Here is a 27,224-nt window from a genome sequence, read left to right as displayed (position 1 = left end):
GGTGCCCCGCGCTTAAGTAGGGAGAAAAAGACGTACAATGCCGAGGAGGGGCGAGATTGCTGTAAAACTTCGTGGAAATCCTCTTGTTTGGGTCGGAGTCCTCTTCTCTGTCCCCCCATGCCCGTACTTTTCACCTTGCCTTTGAACCAGCCTCTTCAGAATAGTACTCTGCAAATATTTGTCTATTGTTGTCATGTGACTAAATATAAAGTGTAAACATCACAGGCTCCCAACCCCCCTTTTTGGAAAAGCAGGCAGGCGTCAGTGGGGGTGGGGTGGGGGGGAAAGCAGGGGTTCACTTCAAAGTCCCTCTCTGAGGTGACAAAACACAGAAAATACAAAGAGAGACTCTTCCTATGAAACCAAACGATGAACTTTGGGGTATAGCAGCAATCCAACTGAAAAACACCCCCTCCCCAAGTCTCTGCTCTCTGTTTTTATACTTTCTAGGAAGTTGGTTAGTACATTGTTGTAGTCAAGCCTGGCTATGCCAGCCTGTGGATGAATCTCTGTCTGCCTAAGGAGGCAGGCAGGCTGTCAACAGATCTCTCTTGGCCCACCACCAGGCATAGAAGAGGGGATCTGTTGCAGCTTAGTTTGCTAGGATCGTTTGGTCCAAGGAAAAGAGATCATTGCTAGAAAACAGCTTAGGAGTGCAGAGTCAAATGATCTCTAGGTGCAAGCCTACTGAGTTCTTGGAGGGATGCCAGGAGAGAATTTAACCCAGACCACTTTGTTGCAAGACTCATGCAAAGTGGAAAAAATTTTATAGCAGCAGTTTTTAACTAGGTCACAGGTGGACCACAATAAAGCACATTCTGCAGAGAAGTCAAAAGGAAACTTTTAAAAGTAGCAGTTCTACCTTTCAGTACAATAACTGTCTGTACATATATCAAATATAGCTTGTGCACCTTTTACTGAAGTTTGTAATATGCTATTTGTTCTAGCATTTGCTTCTCTCTTTAAAAACAAAATTATGTTATGGGAAAACTGAAGCATTTTCAAATGAAAAGTAGTTTGACTAAGTCAGTAGTGACCTCTTCATGTTTTCATTTAGATGGTGTTGATCTCTGCAGTAGAGATTTGAAAAGTTATTTTAACATGCATATTCACTTTTAAAAGTAGCTTCATTGTTGTAAACTACTCTGAACCTTTTGGGGAAGTTGTGTAGGAAAAAACTGGAATTAAATTTGGAATGGCTCAGTTTGGCGTAAGTGTTATGTAGTTTACAAAGTACATTGGACATAGAAAACATGGCTAAGAGTAGAAACTCCCTACTCATAAATTGAAAGGCAACATTCAAATGAAGAAGCAATGAGTTTGAAGCAAGTGAACAGAAGACATCCCATTTTCTCAGTGCGAAAGTGAATTACAGCCCAGTCCTGTGTATGTTTATACTGAATTAAATTCAGCTTACTTACAAATAACTGTGCATGAGGTTGCAATCTTAGGAATTCTCAGGGCCTTTCCAGATAACTACTTCCAAGTTCCAGCCACCCTCATAGCAATGATTGCAGTTAAGATCCTGTGTCAGTGGTGCAGTATTCCATCCCCTGGCAATTCATAAGAGCAGATACCTTGCTGCAGGTGGGTAAAACCATCTTTTCTGAATGGACAAAAGAAAGTACTTCTTTCTGTAACATGCAGTTAAACTATGGAATTCACTGCTGCCAGATGTGGTGAAGGCACCAATCCAGATAGCGTTAAAAAGAGATTAGACAAATGCAAGGAGGATAGGGCTGTCAGTGGCTATTAGCCTTGATCACTGTATAGTTCCATCAGGATTAGAGGTGGCAAGCTTTTGAACACCACATGCTAGGGAACACCTATGGGAAAGAGTGATTCCCCACATGTGGGATTCCCAGATCCCCCTGCTTGGCTACTGCATTAACCAGGATGCTGGACTAGATGAAGCTTTGGTCTGATCCAGCAGGGCTTTTTCTTGTGCTCTTATCTTAACCTTGGCAAAGAATTGTGTATGTGCGCACACACACACACACACACACACACACACACACACACACTGATGTAATAGTGAGGCATTGGTACAGGGAGAAACGATAACTTTGTCAGATTTTGTTTTAAAGGACTACATAGGTACTCCATGCTAGAGTTCTGCAGAGTGCTCAGAAGAGTTATACATACATTTAAAAAATGTCCCAGAGTGGCTGTCTGGGGAATTTGGCTACTGTTCAGATAAATGTTACAGGCACTGTCCAATTGGTGCCTGTGACTCATGCAATCATGTCTATGTGTTGCACTCACTGCAGTGGTATGTGTACTAGCTGAAGAGAGGGAAGAAATGCTGCATTTTCTCAGCAACACAATACTGCAACTTGAGTGCTCATAAAAAGTAGTTTCCCCACAAAACAGACATGCTAGCTGGGAGAAGGATGTTTGGATCCCCTACAACAACTGAGGAACAGCTGCACATTTATTGCATGAGCAAACTATCTTCTGGAATGGCCCTCAGAATGATTAAACATTTACATTACATCAGTGAATGTGTGTTAAGTGTATTTTGTAAGTACATTAGCAGGAATCAAAATGTACAGAAGAGATCTATCCTCATTTTGGAGGGGAAGGTCCACTACAACAAGTTAAGTATAAATTTAGGAAGTAACTAAGTTGCTAGAAATATTGTAATATTGTCCACTTTGCTGCTTATTCCCTGAAGCATCTGTAGCTTCCTATTGCTCCAGGCTGGATATTGGCTTGAGCAGACCATTTGTCTCTTATGGCAACTTCTTAACTAAGTGTCTGGAAAGCAGTGACAAGCAGCGATTTATTATGGTGGCATTATGGAAATGCTACAGCTTTCTTCTTTACCGGATGAAAAAGAGCATATCAGGCGTTAAGGGGCAAAGAGGAAATCTGCTCAGTAGAGTTGTTGGGGGTGTGTGTGTGCTGAGATTAAGCAATGTTCAGTGTGACAACCTCTCTGTGTTAGATGGCAACTAAGCAACAGTGAGGTAGTGCCAGAGTGCAGAGCCAGCATGGTGTAGTGGTTAGAGTGCTGGACTAGGACTGGGGAGACCCGAGTTCAAATCCCCATTCAGCCACGAAACTAGCTAGGTGACTCTGGGCCAGTTGCTTCTCTCTCTCAGCCTAACCTACTTCACAGGGTTGTTGTGAGGAGAAACTCAAGTATGTAGTACACCGCTCTGGGTTCCTTGGAGGAAGAGCGGGATATAAATGTAAATAATAATGATGATGATGATGACGATGATGATGCAAAAATATTATGGGACTTCTGACTACAAACAGACAAACATCTGCCACACAATACACCAGATATAACTGTAGTCGAGAAGAAAGAAAAACAAGTTAAAATAATCGACATAGCAATACCAGGGGATAGCAGAATAGAAGAAAAAGACATAGAAAAAATCACCAAATACAAAGATCTACAAATTGAAATTGAAAGGCTGTGGCAGAAAAAGACCAAAATAATCCCAGTGGTAATTGGCACCCTAGGTGCAATTCCAAAAGACCTTGAAGAGCACCTCAACACCATAGGGGCCAGAGAAATCACCATCAGCCAATTACAAAAAGCAGCTTTACTGGGAACAGCCTATATTCTACAACGATATCTATAATAACAGCAACAACATTGATAATAAAATTCAGCCATCCCAGGTCCTTGGGAAGGACTTGATGTCTGGATAAAACAAACCAGTCAATAACACCTGTCTGACTATGTAAACAAGAAATAATAGTGGTTAAAGTGTTGGGCTTGGGGCAAACAGAGGTTCATTCCTTCAACTCTGAGTCTTGTTGAGTAAAAGGTAAAGTGAGCCATCGAGTCGATTTCAACTCCTGGCGCCCACAGAGCCCTGTGGTTTTCTTTGGTAGAATACAGGAGGGGTTTACCATTGCCTCCTCCCGCACAGTAGGAGATGATGCCTTTCAGCATCTTCCTATATCGCTCCTGCCCAATATAGTACCAGCGGGGATTCGAACTGGCAACCTTTTGCTTGTTAGTCAAGCATTTTCCCACTACACAATTAGGTTTTTTTTTACTGTAGCCTTGGATAAATAATCTCTGAGCCTAACCTATAGGTCAAACTGTTATTTAGGAGGTCTTTAGGATGTCTTCTGTTATTTAGGAGGTCTTCAGTTATATCTTACATTGTTTTATGTACTTCAAAGCAGCTGGGGTGGGATCCATCTTTAACTGGAACAGTGGCACTGGCGGTGGGAGGCCCATATCCCCTGATGTTTTGCCATTCAGAATTGCTTTCCCGCTGTTTTCCCCCATGGCAGGAGATAAATAGGTGTCTCCCCCGCCGCCGCTCCCATATTAACCAAAACCCAGTTTGAGGTCATTCCAAGGGGCTATTCTTATGATCACAAAAATTGGACTAGGAAAATCCTAGCCCAATTTTTGTGATCGTTAGAACTACCAGGCTCGCAGCCGAGCCCGGTGGTTCCGGAGAGGCTAACCCGCTCCTGTAGCCCACCTCTTAGCCCGGGTTTGCTGAGTGAGCGCTCTGCAAACCCGGGCTAACTGCTAATGAGTAGCTGCGGCGCGCCGCGGCTCCACGCCGCGGCTACTTGTGAGTAGACCCCCGGCCGGGAGGCTTAAAAGCAGCCTCCCAGCTCAGGGGTCTCCCCAGTATGCCCTGCGCACTTGCGCAGGGCATACTGGGGCTTCCAGGGGCCATGCGGCCCCTGAGCTCCCCAGCCCCCGCTGGCTCCATCTTGGAGCCGGCCATTGTGTGGGCGGCTGATCCAGCTGCCCAGGGCTCCCTGCGCGCTCGTCTGTGGGGAGAGCGGGCTTAGCCCTCTCTCCCCACAGTTTTGACAAAACCGGGTCTCATGGATTGTGACACCCGGCTCAATGTTATGCAAATTAGCACGTATGGATTAATGCTATTGTGAATATGTTTGGTGATTGGGGGCACACCTCTCCTTTTGCTATTCTGTTTGTATGGACAGTCCAGGGAAACTTCAGGTGATCAATCCCCAGATGATCTCCCCCAAGTCCTGATGCTCTTCCTTCTCCCTCCCCACCCGCTATTTATGGCTTCATCCAGAATTGGAAAATGCCATTCTTGTTTTTACAGCAGGGGCACATAAGACAAACCATTCCAAGGGCTACTACCAGAGGTGCACCTAGGTAATTTTGGAGCCTAGACCTAAAGGCCTTTGGAGGCCCCCCTCCCCTGCAAATTAAGCATCATCATGCTTAGCCAGGCGACCACACCACCCGGGGCAGACTAAAGGGGCTTTGGGGGACCCCAGGGGCTTCGGAGGCCCTGGACTTCAGCCCCAAAGTCCAGGGATAAGAGCAACTCTGGCCATTACTACATCTCTGTCTGATCAAGTGGGCCACATTTCTTCATTATCTCTGGAAAAGCATTTGGTTTTTAATGTCTCCTTGTAATAAATGTTATACTAACCCCCTCTTTTACTTTCTGTGTGCTATAGCACACATTTTTTCCTCCCCCTTCCCCAATTTCCATCTTTCTCCATTCCTTAGTCCCCACCTGCTTCTTCCTTCAGTCTGTTTGATTTTGCTTTCCTTCCACCTTTCTCTGCCCACTGAGTTCAGAGCAACAGCAGCCCAGACTGTCATTCTCCCAGCTATTCTGGGGGTGCAGGGAGATGGATGGGCCTGCAGCAGGATTGCCTGGAGGGAAAAGCTGCCACCAGCCTCACCCATGTGTCACTGAACCCAGGGATAAAAGCAGCCATATGGGGGTAGTGACACGGGATTTCCCCTGTCCCTTACAAGCTTGCCCCACTCCCACTGGTTGGTTTGTTTTTTCTGATTAAAAGCACCCTCTAAGCATCCATTTGCCCTGTGGGGCTGCAGTTTTCCTGGGACTTTTATTTATTTATTTAATTTATAAATGGCCAACCTCCTGAATTGATAAGTGGAATGAACTCACTGCCACCTTGGGCACAACTACCAGAAGTTATTTCTTTTGAAGTGTATGAATGGGCCAGCCCCTGAGCAGCTGGGCACCGTACTCTCTACACCTTTAGACAGGGCCTTCTTTAGTGAGAAGCAATTGCCCCCAGGCCCCACACATGGGGAGGGCCCTATCCAAAGTCTGCTTCAGTATTTGAAATGATCAGGTCAATCCTTTTTCATTCCAGGTGGTACAACTATTTATTTCAATATTTATTTCAGTGTTTACATTGATGCAGGCGGCAGTGACTGACATGCAGTGCAACATTACGCACACAGTGGAATGTAACAGTCACTAATGTTGGGGGTTGCCAGTGGTTGGGGGTTGCCAGTGGCCTAGGTAATTTTGAGGCCTGGATCATGGCCCTTTGGGTGGCCCCACCCCCTGCAAGAAAAGCACCATCCCTTTACACATTGCCCTGAAGTTGCTGCTGCCACCGGTGCTTCTTGGCCTGGGCTAGGAGAGCGCTGGAGCCTCTGAGGATGAGTGGGAGAGTCAGCGAGGCAGGTCTCATGATCAAGGAGACCCGACTCCAGAGGGTTAGCAGGGAGAGCGGGCTTAGTCCACTCTCCCCCCACACAAGCAGTCAGTCTGCTCCTGGCAGCTGAACCGGCCACCCACATGACTGCCGGCTCCCTTATGGAGCCGGTGGAGGCTAGGAGGATCGGGGGCCGCGTGGCCCCCTGAAATTCCAACCTGCCCTGCGTGAGTGCGCAGGGCATGCTGGAGAGACCCCCGAGCCGGGAGGCTGCTTGTGATCCTCCCGGTTGGGGGTCTACTCATGAGTTGCTGCGGCGGGGAGCTGAGCTGTTGCAACACATGATTAGAAAAACCGGGTTTGCGGAGCACTCGCTCTGCAAACCTGGTTTAAGGGCAGGGCTGCTTAAGCGGGTGCTTCTCACAGTGGGAGAAAATCGGGCGAGCCTCCGCCAGCCCAGTTTTCTCCCATCGTGTGAATAGCCTCAGTGGCTGCCTGCCTCTCACCTGCTCTGCTACTGCCTCGCTGCCCTCATGGCTCGCTTTGCTCCCTTACACGTCTCAGGCGGCAGGATGCTCAATGCCCAATGCTGTCAAATGTGCGCATACTGACTGAGCAGAAGCACATGGATAGAGGCTGCTTGCCAGGCCCAGCCCAGCCCTGCCCCATCGCTATAGCTGCACACTGCATGGGACTGAAAGGCAGGCCCTGGGCTGGCCACCTTCAGCCCTAAGCCCCTGGCCATGAGCGGGAGGAGATCCAGTGGGCCACAAGCAGGCCACACACTGGCTGCACTCAGCCCTCACAGCCCAGTTGTGCTTGGCCACCCAGCGCAGCACGGGCCAGCGGCAGGTGGCGGTGTCCACCCTGCATAATATTGAGAGGATTTGGGGGGCCCAGGGGCTGTGGAGGACCAGACTTCCATGCAGAAGTCCGGGGGGGGAAGTACCTCTGGCAGGCTGGCACCCCGCTCCTCAATGCTGCCTGCTGACCCGCTTCCGCTGATGCCAGATGCACACTGATGCAGGGGGCATGGCCAGCACCAAGAAGGTGGGACATGCAACCCTTTGCCAGCTGGGTGCTTTCCTTTCTCCTTCACTCCGAGCAAGCTAGAGAGAAAAGCACCCAGCCAGTGAATGCACTGGGAGTGGGCAGGGCTGCCCAGATAACTGATGGGGCCTGGGACAGGTGTGATGTTGCAGGGCCCTCTAAAAAGACTCGTGCATGTGTGTACAAAGTTGGGTGGCTTGCTTTATGGGGGCCTGGGGCAGACTGTCCCAGTTGCCCCTGCTTTGAGGCAGCCCTGGCAGTGGGTGAGGGGCCATATCCTGTGCTCGCAGCTGGTGAGCGCTTTGTTTGCCAGCTGAATGAGGGAGAGGGGCTGCCATGGTGCCCCCAGACCCTGACAGCCCAGGGGCATTTGTCCCCCGCCCCCCGCTGTCCAATGGTGACTATACCACTGGTAATGTTTGCGCAGTTGTGCAAGCACAAAAATTGCACAACTGGAGTGGCACAACTGGACCTTCTGGGTGCCAAGCTTGTGCTCTAATACAGCCCTTATATATAATGGCCCTACTGTTGCACAACTCCGTTTGTGCAATTTTGGTGCTTGTGCAACAGCACTCTTGTGCCACTGTGCAAACATTACAGTAGACCATGTGTGTAATACCACATAGTATGTCAGCCAGAGAGAAGAAAGGGGGCACGCCGATGAACATTCTGCATTCTGGAGAGGCATCTTGGTCTCTCCAGAAGTTGGCAATGAAAACAGTTTTCTTCAATCTACAGAATTAATGTAGGAATTTCAAATATAGTCCAAGATGTGTGCACTGAATATGGGGTAGAAGCCCGTATTCCTCCCAATTCACTTGGACAGATCTAATACAGTAAGGAAGGTCTGATCTGATTTTTAACTAATTTTAAAATGAGTTTTTAAGCTGCTATGTACTGTATTTTGTATTTTCTTCTTTTTTTGTCTGATATGATTTAATATGTGTTTATTGTATCTTTGAATCCTCTGTTGTGAGCCGCCCAGAGAGCAATTTGTTATGGGACGACCAACAAAGTTGTTTGTTGTTTCTTATTTTATTAGCCCCTCCTGTTGCTTGTGACTCGAAAGGACCTATCCACTAGAGTTTTACATTCCACCCAAGTTAGAGAGGCAACGCAGCTCTGTCAGGCTTCTGAAAAACCATTGGAGTGTCTTACTTTTTTCTTGTGGTTATAGAAATAAAAAAGCTCTGCGAGTGTTACCACAAAAGCCTTGCCCATTTGTTTTCTATTCTGCAACATTGCTCCAAGTATTTCAGACATAAGACTGGGACAAGAAGGCCTGTGTTCTGAAGAAGGAAATGAAGCATGCAAAAGCTCATGGATACTGGTCTCTCCAGTTTGGCAGCTGAACTTTTTTCTCTTTTGCTGTGCCTAGGGTTCCCTTGCACAGCAGTGGTGAGAAATTATAATATTATTATAAGTGAGGTCTACAACACAGTGTTGTATCTTCCCAACCCTAGTACCCACCTGCAGGATACTATGAAGCAAATTTCTTTGTTGTCCAGTGGCAGCTTCCATCAATGCTAGGTGCGGTTCCCAAATAATTGTTTGGGCCTGTGTGAAGCTTCCTTGGCACCATTCAGAGATGACCATTCTCACTGTGCAGTGCTGCTCTTTTGCCAAAGTTTTTCTATGCCCACTCAGTTAATTTTAGATCCCACTCAGGTTGAATTAGGAAGGCCCCACTCTGAATGCATGTGCGCACACAGTGCCTTGATACTGCCTCCCAGAACAAAACTCATTCCAAACAGAGATGAAAAAAATTAGAGGGACCACTGAGGCCAGCCCTCAGGATTCCAGTCTCAGAAGTTGTCCACTCTTTCCTTCTGCTTCCATGGTATTTCTACATGATAGTCATTCTCTTTGGCACCCGCACTGCTGATACAGGATGTTTCTGAAGGTAGTTGTCATTCTGGTCTTCAGCCTTGATTGATAAGCAATACACATCCACAAGGTTGTTTGTTTTAGAGATGTGCACAAATCCAGTTTGCCTGGTTCAGTTTGAGTCAGAACCATACTTGAACCTGACCAGGCATGTTTGGTTCTGGCACACTGGGGCTCGGTTCAAATTTGAACCAGTTTGGGGGTGCCAGTAATGTTAAATTTTGTTTTTTAAGAAAATGAATTCTTACCACTACCAAGGGTTTCGGCGGCCTCGTGGGGTGCTGCTGTGGCCATTGGTGGTGGTGGTGGGGGCCTCTGGCAGTTCCCCCTCCCTCCGCTAGCCTCCCTCCGGTCTCCCACAGTGTAGTTTGGCCCCTTATGTGTGCACCACAGTCACTTCCAAGGCTGCCATGTATGCATGTGGGCCATTTGCATGGCCGGCCACACAAATGACCCATGCACATGCCCAAAGACCTAAAAAATGGCTGCTGTGAAATCACAGAGGGCCGAAACAGTCCACAGGAGACTGGGGGAAGCTGGCGGTGGGAGAGGGAACTGCCAGAGGAGCCCCCCATGGCCACAGCAGCACCCCCAAGGCCACCGAAGCCCTCAGTGGTGGTAAGTACTCCTTTTCTTTAAATAAAAAAATTAACCTCGCGGGCACTCCCAAACCAGGGCTGAACCAGCCTGGTGGGTTTGGTTTGACGGCAGGGATGGAGGCCTGCTCTAGGTCGAGGTTGAGCTGGTTCACACACTCCTAGTTTGTTTGTTCTTTCTGGTCCTTTGGCAAATTTCAGTTACCATAGCCATTAATGTGGGACAGGAGGGAAGGTAGGAGAGGAGATGGAGCAATAGCATTATCTTTTTTTAAAAAAGCCCCTTTCATATACACAGGATGCCTGCCATGGCCTTAAACATTTGCAACATGAGAGTACCTAATGTGGTAACCAATTTTCTTCTAAGCTGGGTCCTAATACAAAGATGCAAGTAGAAGAGAAGGAAAATTCTATTCTAATCTCTCTGAAGCCACAGTTGGAATTTAACAAGGTCACTTTAGTGAATCTTATGTTCTGTTTTTCGTGGGCCACTTTCCTCTTCTCACAGTCCTGATATAAACAACGCTGGCATAAGGCCAAGCATAGGTGAGGAGGTAATGCATAGAGCTAATAGCAACAATACAATACTAGTGGCAGGGTGGGAGGAGAGGCCACGGGTACTGGGGATTCATAACAATGGAACCCCCTTGAGCCCCTGCACCATCTTGGAAAGTGTACACAGAGTACTGGAAAGTGTAGCCCTTCCTTTTTCCTTAGAGCTTTTAAGAAAGGGCTCCATCTCTCTTAAAGGGCCCTCCTAGCAATGAGAAAAATGCAGATCTGTGCAGAGGTCAGCACAGTAAGAGATGGCACATTGAAGGGTGTCTCCCTTCATGTTTCCCTGTCACAGCAGGGAAATACTTGACTAACAAGCAGAAGGTTGCTGGTTCGAATCCCCGCTGGTATGTTTCCCAGACTATGGGAAACACCTATATCGGGGCAGCGGTGATATAGGAAGATGCTGAAAGGCATCATCTCATACTGCACAGGAGATGGCAATGGTAAACCCCTCCTGTATTCTACCAAAGACAACCACAGGGCTCTGTAGGTGCCAGACATCGACTCAACATCGACTCAACAGCACACATCGACTCAACAGCACACTTTACCTTACCCTTGAAAAATAGTGAAGATCATGGCTATAAGCCCTTCACCCTCCTAAATTGGTGAGTAGACATGTCCCGATACTACTCTATGCAGATGACATAGTGCTACTTTCACAAACTAAAATAGGGCTAAGGCGTGCCCTAGCATCTCTGAGTTCTTACTGTGCTAAGGAGGCCTTAGAGATAAACTATTCCACAACAAAGGTCCAGGTGTTTGCAAAGTGCCCAAAGAACTTTAGATGGTCTATAAATGGGCAAAGAACTGAACAGGTGAGGGTGTTCAAATATCTTGGGGTGGCCTTCCACTTTAGTGGGGGCCGTAAAGCCCACCTTAATACTGTCGCTCATAGTGCACAGCAGTCGGCAAATGCCATTAAGTCTTTTCATTTCTCAAGGGGTGCCCTTTTTGTTCCAGCGGCCATTAAACTCTTTGTCGCTAAGGTATACCCTCAGATTCTCTATGGTGCACAGCTTGGCCCTTATGGGCAACTTTACTCCTTTGGAAGTAATCCAGACAAAGTTTCTAAGGGCTATTCTCCAAGTTTCCTGTGCTGTTGCTAATGCTGCTCTCCGAAGAGAGGCTGGGGTTACCACGTTAAAGCTGAAAATTTGGCTGTGTATACTCAAATTTTGGTTGAACCTGGTATTTTTTCCTACCGGCCTTGCCCCACTAGTATTAGCTGATAGCTTTACATCCAAATGGAAAACAGCATTAAAAACAAAGTTGCAACCTCTTGGTACATCCCAGGAAGAACTTATAGGGCGAGGATTCGATCAGGCTATTCAATTTATCAAACAACGAGCTCTAGATATAGAGCTGCAAGAGGAATCTGCACGCTTGACAAGAGGGCTCTATATAGGCCCTCAAGGTTTTAATCTTAAACCTGCCGATTATTTAGATAACATTCTAGTATCTAAATTTAGGAGAGCATTGACCCTGGCTCTCATCAATATACTTCCTACCGCGGTCTTGGAGGGAAAATACAAGCGGGTACCTTATGCGGCGTGCCTTTGTCCCTGTGGTGCAGGTGAAATAGAGATCACTGCTCATGTAATCCTTTATTGTGAATTTTATAGGGATAGTCGTTCTAAGTTTATTTTACCTTTGCAAAAGAATTGTCTGGGCCACACCGATCTTTTTTCCTTGGAGTATCTGCTGTCCAATTTTAAACCTGGGATGACTGTTAATGTGGCCAAATTTTGTTTTACTGTATGTAAGCTTTGTAAAGCCTGCATTACTTAATCAAATATTTTGTAAAATGTAAAGATTAACTGGTCTATGACCATAGTAAACTTTATCTATCTGTCTATGGCTATAAACTATAAAAGGCTCAAACAGGCCAGTTCTCTCTCCCACCCCATGTTCTGCTATTTGTTTGAAACCTTCAATATTTTGTGACTCTTGGGGACCTTTGAATATGATCAGTCCTAGTCATGCTATTTCCCCTTTTTTAATTTACAAATGGATGTAATTCTGTGTACCTAGGGAGTTTCCCAAGTATGCAGAAGCCTTTGCCTTCTTTGTAGGAGGCCCTGTTTTGATTTCCAGTGGGATAGGCACGGTATCATCTGATGTGATTTTGCTTTTAGTATATTGTATATATATATTTTTTTAAAAGTTAAAACCCATGCTGACAGTGGTGGCAGAATTTCTAGGATCTTTTGCACGAGCATTTTCCTTGCGATAGTTACTAGAAAAGTGAAATGTAAATCGTGGACTGGTGACTTGAAACTGAAACCTCGTTCACAAGTTGCTGCTTGGTACACCATAGCCCTTTGTGTATGAACAGGGATACTGCAAGGGTGTAACTAGAAGCCTGTTTTCTGTATCTGTTTTCTGCAATATGCTTGTGTCGGTTTTCCACAGCATACAAATGGTGACCCTTTTCAGAGAACTCTTCCTTTTGTCTCATCTTGTTTGATTCAAGCAGGCTCCCTTGAAAATAACTATCTAGTTCCCCAGAAAATAACAAATAGCTACAGATGTGAAATGTTAATGTGCTTTTAAACTTTGGCTGACATGCCCTTTAATTAAGGGTAGGGAAAAGTGTACAAAAGGTGATATTGATCCTTGCTTCACATTTATTATGTTTCACTGTATCCGATTAGAGGTGCACATAGGCAATTTTGGAGCCTGGACCTAAAGGCGTTTTGGTACTCCCCCACCCCACCCGCCGCTACTGTCACCAACACCACCAGAGAAGTGGCAATGCACTATTTTTTTTACACCAGGACATACTCAGGGGGAAGCTGGAAACTCTTATTTTTAGAAGAGATTCTGAATAAGATACCTCCCACTGACTTGCAGAGATACACCACATTTTGCATGCTCAGCATCTAGAGGTCCCCCAGGCCAGCATTTTGAGGCTTCCCAGGCCTGCAGGGGACTGGACCTCTGCCCGGAAGTCCAGTCCAAAGAGCACCACTGTATCCGTTCTCATGCTTGTAACAACACTTGGGCAACAGTATCTCCTATGCTTTCTTAATTGAAGTCTTTACCCCTTTCCTAAATTTGCAAGTTCTTAGTTTGTTTAACTGTATGGTTGTGGTGGTGGTTCCCCTCCCCCAGGATAGTATATATGAATGTTGTATTGATGGACTCTACACATCAGGAAATCTAAAGAAAAGCTCTGTTCCTTCTGTTAAGATATTTACAGCCCCATCTTCCTGTATCAAAAACTTTGAAAGCCCAAAGCCTCTTACAGGAAAATTTAAAAACAATATAACCCAAATGTACCACATGTATTCTGTCTAGTATCGTTTATGTTTTTTTTGTTTAGAAGTTTGTCCCAGTGGGCATCTGATAGAGAATGTGGCGGGTAGAGTCAGGAAAAGGGAGGGAAAGGAGAAGGAGAAAATGGAGTTGTTTCTGACTAAACTCTTATTTAAATCTATATATGACTACTTTGGGTTTTTTGTGAGGGAAGCAGCTATAAAAGACCTCATTTAACAAGAACAGCAGGTAAAAAGTAAATTGAGCACAAGTGTGCTGACAATATAATACTACATACTGGTCAGACTGAAAGCCTTTCAGAATGAAAAGGACTTGGCTTGCAGCAAAATGTCACTGGGGAAGGGGCCAAGCAAACTTCTGGGGCTGGGGGTCCCAGTTTAGGTGCAACACTAGAGAAGGCCCTTTCACATGTACCTGCTTAGATGGTGTCGTTGGACTCGCATTGGGGCTTCTGGTGGATAGAGAGGAGATAATCCTTGAAGAGTGCTGGGCCCAAGTTATGTAGGACTTTAAACATTGCTTTATGAGGTGAGCACCTGTGTTTTCTTATATAAATCTATGGATTAATTAAATGTGCATTGTAAAATGTACCCAGTGGTTTTCCATCCATGGGGTGGGTGAGGTTGGGGGTGATCCCGAGCAGAGGCACTCTTACCCCTGGATTTTGGAGCTGAAGTCCAGGGCCTGCACACCCCCTGGGGGCCCCCAAATCCTCTTTAGTCTGTCCAGGGTGGTGACGTTTGTGCCCTCAAGAACCTACATGTTAAAAAACAATGCTTAACTTGTTTTGGGGGGGTGGGCTACAAAGGCCTTTAGGTCCAGGCCCCAAAATTACCTAGGTGCTCCTCTGATCTTGAGGGGAGGTCAGAAGTCCAGAGTGTTCATCAGCTCTCTCCATTCCCCACAGACATTTCCAGAAGGTGCATTTTCATTTTAAAACACACTTTTTCTTGCCTTGTATTATAGCATCTAGTTTGGTTCCTAGTGTGATGGAAAGACAGCTGAAGGAAATAAAACCTTGCTGTTAGCCTAGTAGTAGGGGTAATGCATAAACATCTTATTGATTTCATGTGAGTTTAGAGTGAATGCAATGTTTGCAAACTGAATTTTTAGCTCTAAACATTTTTTCTGCACATATGATGCTGGTGACAGTCTCAAAACAAAATCAGTTTTGGGGGAGGAAAGGATTATGACTGACAAAGCAGAAAATTCTGCACCTCATTCTTCCCATGCATAACCAATGAGATGGATAGTATACAGAAAGTGAAAAGGAATGAATCATATCATTTAAAATGATCAGTATTAAGGTGAAATGGTATTAAGAGAGAGCACAGCAAATAAAATATTACCATGGAAAACCTGATGTGCATATTTGCATTTGCAAATCTGGCTGGAACTTGTCTTACTAATCTTTTTTTATATCTTAAAGCTCTGTAGAACTCAGGAGCCAGATCCATCAGCTGAAATAAGTCAATTATCTTTACTTAAGTAATTGTCCAGTAACCCCTGCTTTCTTTCCAGTGGAGATAGAATCTTGAATTGCATGATGTAATGTATCTGAGGCCCTATTCTGAAATAACATTATTCACTGGTGTCTCTCTCTTTTTGTCCTTGCGTGAAATTTTATATGTCCAAATATTTTTGATATGCTACCTTTCTGGAATCTCTGTTAATGTTTTAATGGATATGAGATGCATGTTAATTCATTCAAAGGGTAATTTGTACACTCTGATGTTTTCACAACATCTTAGTTCCACTGAGCTGTCAAAATCCGTACTAAGGATCGTAATATGCTGAGAGCATGGGCAAAAAATGGATCAATACTGTTACTTGAGCAGAAGCTCTGAAATAATAACTGTAAGAAGCACAGTGAGCACTGATGTAGTGTCACAGGTGTTGCTTGCTATGTATCTTGAAACCACAAAATGTTAAATGGAACTTAATCCAGACAAGATGGTAATGCCACTGATTGGGGATGTTCTGCTCCTTTCTGGATGAGGCCTGTTCTGGCTGAGGTTGTATTCTGCTGCTTATGCTGAAGTTACTGTGGTGACCAGGAGTGCCTTTTTTCAGTTTATGTTGGTGGGCCAGTTGTGTGCCCCCTCCTTGAAAAGACAAACCTGAATACTTCTGTGGCATGGTATGGTAGCATCCAAACTGAACTACTGTAATGAGCTCTAAGTGGGGCTGCCCTTGAAGATAGCTCAGAACCTTTAGACTCAAGTTCCTATCTGGGACTCACTAGAGGGAACATATCATTCTAATGTTATTCCAGCTGCATCAGTGACCAGACCTTTTTGGGGTTCAAGGTGCTGGTACTGAAGTTCAAGGTGCTGGTGCTCACCTTCAAAGCCAATCTGGGAAAGAATATCTGAAGGATGCTTTATCTCATTTGTGCCTACTCACATGCTTGGGTCAACAACTAAGGTCTATTCCATTTTTTCTCCAGAAGTGCGGTAGAGTTGGGATCTCTTTTGTTTTGCTGCCATAACTTCGGAACACCCTTTAGAAGGAGGCTGCCTGACCTTATCTCTGCCTGCCTTTTCTGAAGACTTTTAGGGAAACCTTTGAACTAGGGTGGTGATAGCTGCTACTGGATGTGGTTAAGAGTCTGGTGCTTTCTTACACAGCTCTGATTGTTTTATGTGGCTTTTAGCTTCATGAATTGTCTTGTGGGTCATTGTGTGTGAGAGCAGTATAAAAGTACAGAAAACAAAATACCATGTTTCCCTCCTAAGAATTATAAAATATAATACAACCAGGCCAAACCAATTGCATGCACATGTTGGTTTGGCCTGGATGTCAAGGATTCTCAGGGTACTTGGCCAAACCAGTGCTGCATCTTGAGAATGTCTTGGAAATAAACTGAAGGAACTAGGAAGCCAATGTGGTGTATGGTTGCCACGTCTTGAGGCCTAAACCACATGCTCAGAATCCCTAGGAGAAGGAATAAAGTCCTTGAAAGGGCATAGGCCACTTTGTTTGGTGTGAGAGCCTTGCTATTCTCCATGTCACCTACTCTCATGCTCATTGGGCTCTGCCCTAAGGCAACAGGTACAGCCTGGCTTTGACTGCCCAGCTGCTATCGTCTTTGCCAATCTACCAGGCAATGCCCTTTATCTTCCAGACTGAGCTTCAGTAGATATGGCAATCCTAGTGTGCAAGAATGTTGACTCTGGATTTCACAATCATAGGGTCAAATTCCTGCTTGGCTCTGAAATTCAGTGAGGCAAGTCTTGGGTAAGCCACATTCTTGGCCGAATCTGCCTCCATAGGGTGGTTTTGGGCTGTACTGCCTTTTTCAGCTTCTTGGAGGAAGAGTGGGGTACAAATTCAAGAAGTGAATAGCAATGAAGTTTGAAATACTTATTTTTGGTTTAACTACACTTTACCAAGTGGCCTTTATTTTCAACCAGAACATTCTGGCAAGTTCTAATGTTCAGTTATCAGATTTTCTGTAGGTGCCCTGAATTAACATCTGGACAGCACATTTATACAGAACTAATTTTGCTAGCTGACAAATGAGGGTCTGAATTAAAGTCTGTGTGCTGTAGATATTTCCACTCCAATACTTGGATAACGAAAACCGAAGTTGCTAATAAACAATACATTAAGAACTTGGGAATTACTCTTAGAATTAGTTCCTACTGTTATATTAAGTTTTCTTAGGAGTATAGAATTTTTCTGTTGAATTCAGAATTGTTATTGCTGATATGTTGTGTGTTTAGCTGAAAGTTCTTGTACGCAAGAAAGTGTTTTGGCTTGGGATATGAAAGCACTAATGAGTGGCACTCAAGTTCTAAAACTTATTGCAAATGTGTTTGTCTGAAATGCTGGTATAAAATGTGCTGATCTTCTGTTGGTGCAGAAGTTGTAGCAGTCCTGCTTGCCACAAAAATATAATTCATCTGTAAAGTTTAGTGGCATCCAACTCTGTCTTTGATAGAAGAGAATTTGGTACATTCAGCTTGTGATGCCACCCTGCTGCAGGGTGTGAAAAGCTATATTGGGGAAAAGCTAAATTTAGAGAAACTCTGTACTCTAAAATGTTGTTAAAATATGGATAGCTTGAAGAATAAAAGTTTGTCTTCCTGTTTGAGAGCATTCTGAAGTCACTTAAAGCAAAGATAGTCAAAATACTGTTCTTACATCATGGTACTGATGCATTTACCATTTCCCCTTGGTCCCAACCAATGCTGCTCCAATAAAGCAGTGACATGGAAACACCATGCAGTCATTGGAGAGCAGTGTTAACTCAGTTGGCCTTGTTCCTGTGTAGTCCCATATGGCTTCTCCTCTCCTGTGTTACCAGAGTAGCATAAGATGGAAACGCAGAAGAGCAGCAACAGCATTGTCTTTGTGATCTGGGTCTGCTGAAGCATGGCTGGGAGTGCTTTTTATTAGCTTAGCTCAAACACCAGGGTGCTTTCTAGACTAGCTGCTCATCAGCAGCAAAATGCCTCTGTTTGGGCAAGTTGCATTCCAAACGTAAACAGCAGGGGGAGCAGTCTTGCAGCAACTAACAACCCGAAAAAACAGCAACTTTTTCACGCCAAATGTATGATGTCCTAGCACTATATTGCAGCGATTAAATTCAAAGCAAGGCATTGGAAATGTAGATGGTACCCTGCTGTCTGTGTAGGGACTGTGGTGTCCCTGTGATGCAGGAAGTATGGAAGTACACTTCCGAGATACATCCTGACCCCCTTGTAGGGTCTAGTCTGGAAAGCACCCAGATGCATCCACTCCTGGAAAAGAGCAACCATGGCACTGTTGTGTGTGTCTTGATGACCTCTTGATTCTACTATAATACACTGTGTGGGCTACCCCTAAAGACAGCCCGGAAACTGGGGAGGGGGGTCACAGCAACTGCTTTACATGTAGAAGGTCCTAGTTCAATCCCCGGCATCGCCATGTAGGGCTGTGTGGAAGAAACAAGCTTCATGTTCTGTTTTGGGTACCTTTTGACAGGCTTTTATTAAAAGCAGCTAAGAAGAACCAAGAGTTTACAGAGCCCCCCCCCCATTGTATTTCAAGCAGAGCTAATAGCAATGCTTAGGTGTGACCAGGGGCAGATGTACAGCTCAAAGCAAAGGTTGGACACAGACTACAGCCTTTTACACACTTTCAAACAGTACTGTCAGCAGTTCAGCACAACCCTGCACTGGTCCAAGTCATATAGGTTATAGTGCAGTAACAGAAAGTTTAACTAAGGTAAACATGTTTTTCCGTTTCCTTGCAGTCTTCCACTGATGGAGCAGAAACTCTTTACCAAGACCTTTGCTCTTTAGCTCACCCCTCTTATTCTCTTTTGACCCGTTCCTATTATAGTCCCGTCAACTCCTGTTGGAACCCTTGGAGAGTTGCTATCGGTCAATGTATGCAATAGTGAGCTGGATGGACCAATGGTCTGTATTAGGCAGCTTCCTATCAGTGTTCTCCCTTTTCAACAGCGTGGGGAATGAGTTTTGTTCTGGGCGGCAGTATCAAGTCCGTGTGCACATGCACTGAGAGTGGGGCCTTCCTGATTTAACCTGAGCGGGATCTAAAATTGACTGAGCGGACATCAAAAACCGTGTGAGTGTGCACACATGTGCACTCCTTAGAGGGAACACTACTTCATAGGTACCTCTTGAGCTGGTTCAGATATGGAACCCTTGTTGTTGGCCAGTGTTAGCTGAATGGAACATATAATACCATTACTGCAAGAACTTCATTAATTGTCAGTGTGTTTCTAGGCTAAATCCAAGTCATGTGTAGCAAGGGTCCAGGTTACTTAAGGTTGCTTCATCTTCCATAAACACCACCTTGTATGCTGAGATTTGGTGATGAGAACCTTCTGAATGTGCTATTGTCATTGGAGGTAAGGTTTTATAGGTAGCATGATCAACTTTGTGGTTGTTTCCTATTTCTGGAACTAGTCTAGTCTCTAAAGTAAAGGTAAAGTTGTGCCGTCGAGTTGGTGTCGACTCCTGGAGACCACAGAGTCCTGTAGTTGTCTTTGGTAGAATAAAGGAGGGGTTTACCATGGCCATCTTCCGCACAGTAGGAGATGATGCCTTTCAGCATCTTCCTATATCTCTGCTGCCTGATATAGGTGTTTCCCATATTCTGGGAAACTTACCAGTGGGGATTCGAACCAGCAACCTCTTGCTCCCTAGGCAAGTTATTTCCCCACTGCACCGTTAGGTGGCTACAGTTTAGTCTCTACCATCCTATATATCTGGTCCTTCCAGTTTATTCCTAGATATCTTTCTTTTTGAGCATGTTTTTGGGCTGTAAGTCAGTCTACTTAAATGTTACATTTGTCATAGTGCTACACACTTTGGGAACTTAAAAAACTGAAGTAAAACACTGGACCATAAGCTGCAACTCCACTTAAAGATTATGGTACTAATGCCAAGTCCTGCAAGCTAGAAGCTACCTCTCTTATTGAAGGCCAAATTAAATCATATGTGAGAGAGCCATGACTGGATCTTCCTGTGTAACTTTTTAAAGCAGTCATGGCCCATCACTCAGGATCAGGGCTGACAGGGCGTGTTAGACCCTGAGTCTTGTAGGTCTTTGTGTCTCCCTTACCTATTGTTTCAGGATTGCAGAAACAAATGGATCACAGAAAGTAATAAATCTGGTTTAGCTGATTAATGCTGTCCTGCCAGTCTGTCTTTCAGATGCAAAAAGGGGTAGTATATGTGTGGGGTGCGGGGTGCGGGGTGGGGGACACCTTAGCAGCCAGCGCTGCATAGAGTTAATATAAAATACTCTAAATTCCTCAGTACAAGTATCAAATTTCTAATTTCATGCAAAATGACTAACCTGTAAGTGGCTCAGTTATTACGTGAGTATCTTGCCAGATTGGTAACAGATCAGGTGGTGGACTGCTCCTCATTAATATCAAAACAGACAAATTGTCTGGTTTTTTTAAAATAGGATTTGGTGTATATCAAGAACATCACATCAATGTGTATGGTGGTTGTTTTATTACTTTTTCTTTTCCACCCACTAGCACCATAGAAGCTATGACTGTCAATTTATTGAGTCTTCTAGTTAGTTTTTGATAAGCTGTTCTGCAGTCAGATGCGTGGTGGGTTTTCCCCACACGGAGGGAAGTCTTTCTGTTCCTATGTCCTCTGAGTTTTATTTCTCTGAGCTGAGCAATAGACTGTGTAGACTGCTTGGCAGTAACTATTTGCTCAGTCAGCAGTAACTTGCTCCAAAACAGTTACAAGAGAGGCAGTAGTTAAGAGTTCTGTGCCAAACAAGGAAAGAATGTTTTATATCTTTTTGTGCCATACCATAAACTCAGAAAGTTTATAATGCATTTTCATCCCTGGAAGCTTTTTTATTTTTCCCCCTCCCACCTCTGTTCTAATATATAGTCATTGACATTGGCCGTATTCACATGTAAGGCAAAATCTCAGTTAAATGGGGCAGAGGTTTGAATTTGTGAATGTCTGAATGCATGTGACTGTAGTTTCATGCATTCCCAGCATGGTGTAGTGGTTAGAGTGCTGGACTACATCCGGGGAGACCCGAGTTCAAATCCCCATTCAGCCATGATACTTGCTGGGTGACTCTGGGCCAGTCACTTCTCTCTCAGCATAACCTACTTCACAGGGATGTTGTGAGGAGAAACTTAAGTATGTATTGCACTGCTCTTGGCTCCTTGGAGGAAGAGCGGGATATAAAATGTTAATAATAATAATAATAGTTGCACAGCAAAGGCAACCTGCAATTTGCCTCATTGGACTCCAGTTTGAATCTTTGGTTTGTAGTGAGTTTTGCTGCCCCAGCCTGAGGTTTTGCGGTGGCAGCATTGCATCTGAATGCAGACACCACCATAACTACAGTTTTGTGCAGTTTGTGGAACTGTAATCATAGAGAGCCTAGACCTGCCTGGAATCATGCCCACTCCATGCCTGCAGTGCTCCTTGCTGGCTGCCTCTCTGAGCACTTGCCCTGCCGCTGCCTCTGATCTAATAAAGCTGTTACCCGGCAACAGGGGCATCGCCACCCCTCATCCCAAGCCATAACTACAGTTTTGTGCAGTTTGTGGAACTATAATCATAGAGAGGTCAGCCCAGACCTGCCTGGGATCACGCCCGATCCATGCCTGCAGTGCTTTTCGCTGGCCCCATCTCTGAGCACTTGCCCCACCTCCCTGTCTTGGGTCTAATAAAGCAATTGCCTGGCAACATGTCACATCCCAAACCTGCAAGGCTGTCAAATGGGAATGTCACAGGGGGCATGCCCTCTTCACACTCTGTCCCTTGTTCCTCTCTCCTGGCAGAAACAAGGGAGAGTTGTTTCTCCCTCAAGAAACAACTGAAGGGAGTTGAGTTTGGATGGTAAGATGGGCACTAAGTGCTTAGCTCTCCAAAAATGAAGTGATCAATATGTGTGTTGATCCAGAGCCAGCGTGGTGTAGTGGTTAGAGTGCTGGACTAGGACCGGGGAGACCCGAGTTCAAATCCCCATTCAGCCATGAAAACTAGCTGGGTGACTCTGGGCCAGTTACGTCTCTCTCAGCCTAACCTACTTCACAGGGTTGTTGTGAAAGAGAAACTCAAGTATGTAGTACACCGCTCTGGGATCCTTGGAGGAAGAGCAGGATATAAATGTGGTGATGATGATGATGATGATTAATAAATAATATGTTCGCAAGCACATGCCGTCGCGGTGGCCACATAAACATGGCAACCCTGTTAGAATGCTGGGACTGGAACATATAGCATGGCAGAGATTCCTGGGATTGGATTCAAAGGGCACCCTCAACCAGGACTTCTTGAATGGCAATGATGTTGAGGAAGGAGGACTCAGCCCGTTCCCCTTGTGTGTATGTGTGTGGTCCCTTGACTTACTCATGAGAAGGGCCAGACAGCAGGATCAGTATTGCCAACAGTGACAGGGGATATTTCTCTTCTGTGATGATGATGAATACTATTCCTGAGCACACTGCTCATACACGAGAGTGTAAGGCCATCCATGTGGATACCCCTTTACAGTTCACGAGAAGAACTGTCTGGGGACAGAAGCGTTGGACAGAATCACTAATAATGTGCAATGACCTCCCTTCTCCCACGGACGTCTCTCTCACGAGAGTGTCAGACCATGGAGACATGCATGTGGGCTGGATGCCAGATTCTGCCCAGCTTAGTTGCTCTATACAAGCAAGCCACAGTAACAGGTACCTTTGCAACACATCTCCCTATCCTGGCAACTGCCATGAAGAAGCAATCAAAGCGGGCCCTTTGCCAGCCCATCAGAACATGTCCATATTTATTATTGCCTGGAATTACGACACCGCTCTGGGGTCACTGGAAATTGGGGCTTTCTTCTCCCATGATTCCCTACAGCGGCAGATCTGAGTATCCTGCAGCACCATTCTGCACCTAGAAAATTTGAATGAGAACTCAGATCTGTCCCTGGCTCTTGTGTTTCCCCAGTCTGCCCACTTGGCTGTGCCTGGAGACATGAAGAATCAACATTTCCTTTGGGTGCATCAAGGCTTTCCTGGAGAGGAGGGGGTCATTGTACAAAAGATCTATCATTAACCAGAGGGGATGGGGGCCCCATGCAAGTGACCCCCCTTTTGTTGGATAGCTCAACTAATGAGCACATAGTCCAACAGAAGACTGAAGTTTGGTGAGTCACAGGGACAGATGTGTGGTTTGGTCTCAATGGATTGCTTTGCCAGAGTGAGCCATCACAAGAGCATCCTTGATCACAGCAGGCCAGACCCTCATATACATATCCCCTCCTAGGAAGTCATCATGTTCCCTTCCCTTTCCTGAGTAACAGAAAAATGGTGCCCCTCTGCATTCCCCTCCCCCGCCAGAAATTGTGCTTGTGCAAGACTGTTCTGTTGTGGGACTCTTACGAGGGTGGCAGTGCAATCGCTATCAAAAGAAAGGCTTGCATGGCATTTATTTATTTATTCATTCATTCATTCAATTGCTATACCGCTCTTCCAAAAATGGCTCAGGGCGGTTTACACAGAGAAATAATAAATAAATAAGATGGATCCCTGTCCCCAAAGGGCTCACACTCTAAAAAGAAACACAAGATAGACACCAGCAACAGTCACTGGAGGTACTGTGCTGGGGTGGATAGGGCCTGTTACTCTTCCCCTGCTAAATAAAGAGAATCACCATGTTAAAAGGTGCCTCTTTGTCAAGTTAGCAGGGTGAAATGGGATTTAGATGCTCTTTAAATTTAAAGGGATTTAAATGCTCTTTCCCTGCCAAGGGCAAGTGGACCATTCTGGCGCAATCCTGCTCAGCACACCCACTTGAAGATAGTGGCCATTGGCTGCTGCCCTGGAGACATGAGTGCTATGGAGCCTGCTGGGATACAGCCTAGGTAGACTAGGAAGAGGGAGGGGCTACCCTACCCTGAAAATAGAGGTTGCCTGGTTGCAGTTGGATGAATGTCTGCAATGTGATTCACAGAAAAATTAACCATGGGTTTGGTTTCACATTATGTGCAAATGCGGCCATTGTGTTTGCTGGAAAGACTTCAGCATGGAACAACTTTGAAACTGCCATTATGGATTTGTTGACATGATGTACATCTTGGATACTGGGTAGGGGAAAATTATCTACTTAGGCCCTGTGAAGACTTTAAAGAACACCTCAGGACAGCAGTACAGATATGACAGAAAACATGGAAGCCTCTGTCAGAAAGGCAGCATACAAAGAAAAAAAAAATACAAGTTCAGATAGGATAGAAAGATGGCTTTAAAGAAACAGATCTTTTCAAGCATCTTAAAGGGCTACGGGTGTAAAGGAAAAAGAGCAACAACTTCTATTTTATAGATCCATAGACACACAGCATTCCTCCAGGAGCTGTTACTGGTGTCATGGCACATTATAATTCTCTAAGTGGATTACATAGAAAAAAGAAGGTGGTTTCAAAGGGCTCACAATCTAAAAAGAAACACAGTAGACTGTGAGCCTTTTGAAACCGCCTTCTTCTTTTTTCTATGAAATCCACTTTTAGAACTGTTTTTGTTGAAAGCATTACACACACACCAGTCCACAAAGTCTCTTGAATTAGAAAGCTGGAAGTTTTTGAATTAGAAAGCTGGAAGTTGTTCATCATTATCATCATCTTCTTCTTCTAGTTATCTTATTTGCTATTGTCTCTTATTGTAGGATTTTATGATCTATCAATTGAGCAGACTCTATATCCATGTTTGTAAAACTTCTTTTATTTCTATATAATGGATCATATGCTTGATATCCTACATGGTTCTTTTCTGTAATGAAATATATCTTTTATACAAGTGAAGCACATTTTGCACACAGCAGCATTCTATCAAAGTCCTAATTCTTTCATATGCCAGATGTACATATATACGTGCTTTATTTGCTCTGGAAGCTTTTGTCCCATCAGAACGAGTGGGACAAAAAACTTGATCTTCTGAATTATGAATTTGAATTCTGATCGAAATTCAAGTGTCTTTGTCGTTTAATCTACGTTATTCATCAGTAAGGCAAAGCTCTTGGAATTCAGGCTTATGTCATGGATGTATGATGTAAGTTCAGCTATTTGAATTCCCCTGATTTGGAAATACATCTGAGTATGTTTTATTAATCACTGATCGCTTTTATACATTTGAATAGCTGGTTGACTGAAGGAGAACAAAACAGCACTTTAGCCTGTAAGTGACTGATCAAACTGTATCTTGCATGAAAGATCAGTGGCTAAATTTGTGCTCTGAGAAGCGTTGTAGGGAACATAAGAACAACCCTGCTGGATCAGGCCCAAGGCCCATCTAGTCCAGCATACTGTTTCACACAGTGGCCCACCAGATGCCACTAGAAGCCTACAGCAGGAGTTGAGGGCATGCCCTCTCTCCTGCTGTTACTCCCCTGCAATTGGTACTCAGAGGCATCCTACCTTTGAGGCTGGAGATGGCTCTCCGACTAGTAGCTGTTGATAGACCTCTCCTCCATGAAGTTATCCAAGCCCCTCTTAAAGCCATCCAGGTTGTTGGCTGTCACCACATCTTGTGGCAGAGAATTCCACAAGTTGATTATGTGTTGTATGAAAAAATACTTCCATTTGCTGGTCCTAAATTTTCTGGCAATCAATTTCATGGGATGACCCCTGGTTCTAGTGTTATGTGAGAGGGAGAAGAATTTCTCTCTATCCACTTTCTCCACACCATGCATTATTTTAGAGACCTCTATCATGTCTCCCTGTAGTCGCCTTTTTTCTAAACTAAATAGCCCAGGTGTTGCAGCCTTGCATCATAAGAAAGGTGCTCTAGGGCCCTGATCATCTTGGTTGCCCTCTTCTGCACCTTTTCCAGTTCTACAATGTCCTTTTTTAGCTGTGGTGACCAGAATTGTACACAGTACTCCAGGTGTGGCTGCCTGGGAGAATCACCTGTTCCTGTGGGTCATTTTTCCCCAATCAAAATCCTCCTCCCACCATCAAGCTGCTGTTAGTATCATTTGGAGATTTCCAACCAATGGACTCTAGTAGAAATGGACTCTCCTACTTGGAGAAGCTGGACCCGACCTCAGTCACTCATGCTTTGGTGACATCCAGATTGAACTACTGCAATCTGTTCTATGTGGGGTTGAGCTTGAAGATGGTTTGGATGCTTCAGCTGGTCCAGAAGGTTGCTGCTAGGATGCCATGGGTGCAAGTTGCTTCATGAGTGTTACACTCATCCTTGGGTGGCTTAATTGGTTACCAGTCCACTTCTGGGTTAGTTTCAAGGTGCTCTTCTTTTTCTTTTTCTTTTTTTCTTTTTCTTTTAAAAAAAATATTGCCTGATATGTAAATCTCTAGGCAGTGTACAAATTTTAATATTAAAAATCACAAGTTAAAACACAATAAAACAATATAAAAAAATTATTAAAATTCTAATTAAAAACTTGTGAGAACAGGAAATACTTGAGGGTCTTCCTGAAAACAAACAGAGAAGGAGATGCTCTTATTTCATCAGGGAGCATATTCCAAAGCCCTGAGGCAGCCACAGAGAAAGCCCGGTTTTGAGCTGCCACCAGACAAGTTGGTGGCAACTGTAACCAGACCTCTCCAGAAGATCATAAAAAGTGGAAGAGTTTGTGACAAAGGAGGCACTCTCTTAAATAGCCTGGACGCAAGAATATGGATCTAGATAATCTGTATCATCCAAAAGGGCTTTATAGGTAATAACCAGCACTTTGTATTTCACCAGGAAACATATCAGCAACCAGTGTAGTTCTTTCAAAATCTTTGTTACAGTATATGGTCCCTTCGTGTTATGCCAGAGACCAATCTGGCTGCTGCATTCTGTACCAGTTGTAGTTTCTGGACTATGTACAAAGGAGGCCCCACATAGAGCACATTACAGTAGTCAAGTCTGGAGGTTACCAGCATATGTACCACTGTTTAAAGGTCATTTACCTCTATAAATGGACATAGCTGACGTATCAGCCAAAGCTGATTAAA

The 27,224-nt window shown here is 44.7% G+C and overlaps 1 protein-coding gene across 2 annotated transcripts in view; it reads left to right on the top strand.

Moving 5' to 3' along the window:
- Positions 1-27,224, top strand: part of LOC128350372 (glypican-5-like) — a 710,193-nt gene that overhangs the window by 1,173 nt on the left and 681,796 nt on the right. The gene's annotated exons all lie outside the window — the stretch shown is intronic.

The sequence above is a fragment of the Hemicordylus capensis genome, chromosome 3, assembly GCF_027244095.1.
Source record: "Hemicordylus capensis ecotype Gifberg chromosome 3, rHemCap1.1.pri, whole genome shotgun sequence".
In the NCBI taxonomy this organism is placed as follows: Eukaryota; Metazoa; Chordata; class Lepidosauria; order Squamata; family Cordylidae; genus Hemicordylus; species Hemicordylus capensis.
Note: the sequence above shows the minus strand (reverse complement) of the source record. Positions and strands in the feature narration are given on the sequence as shown.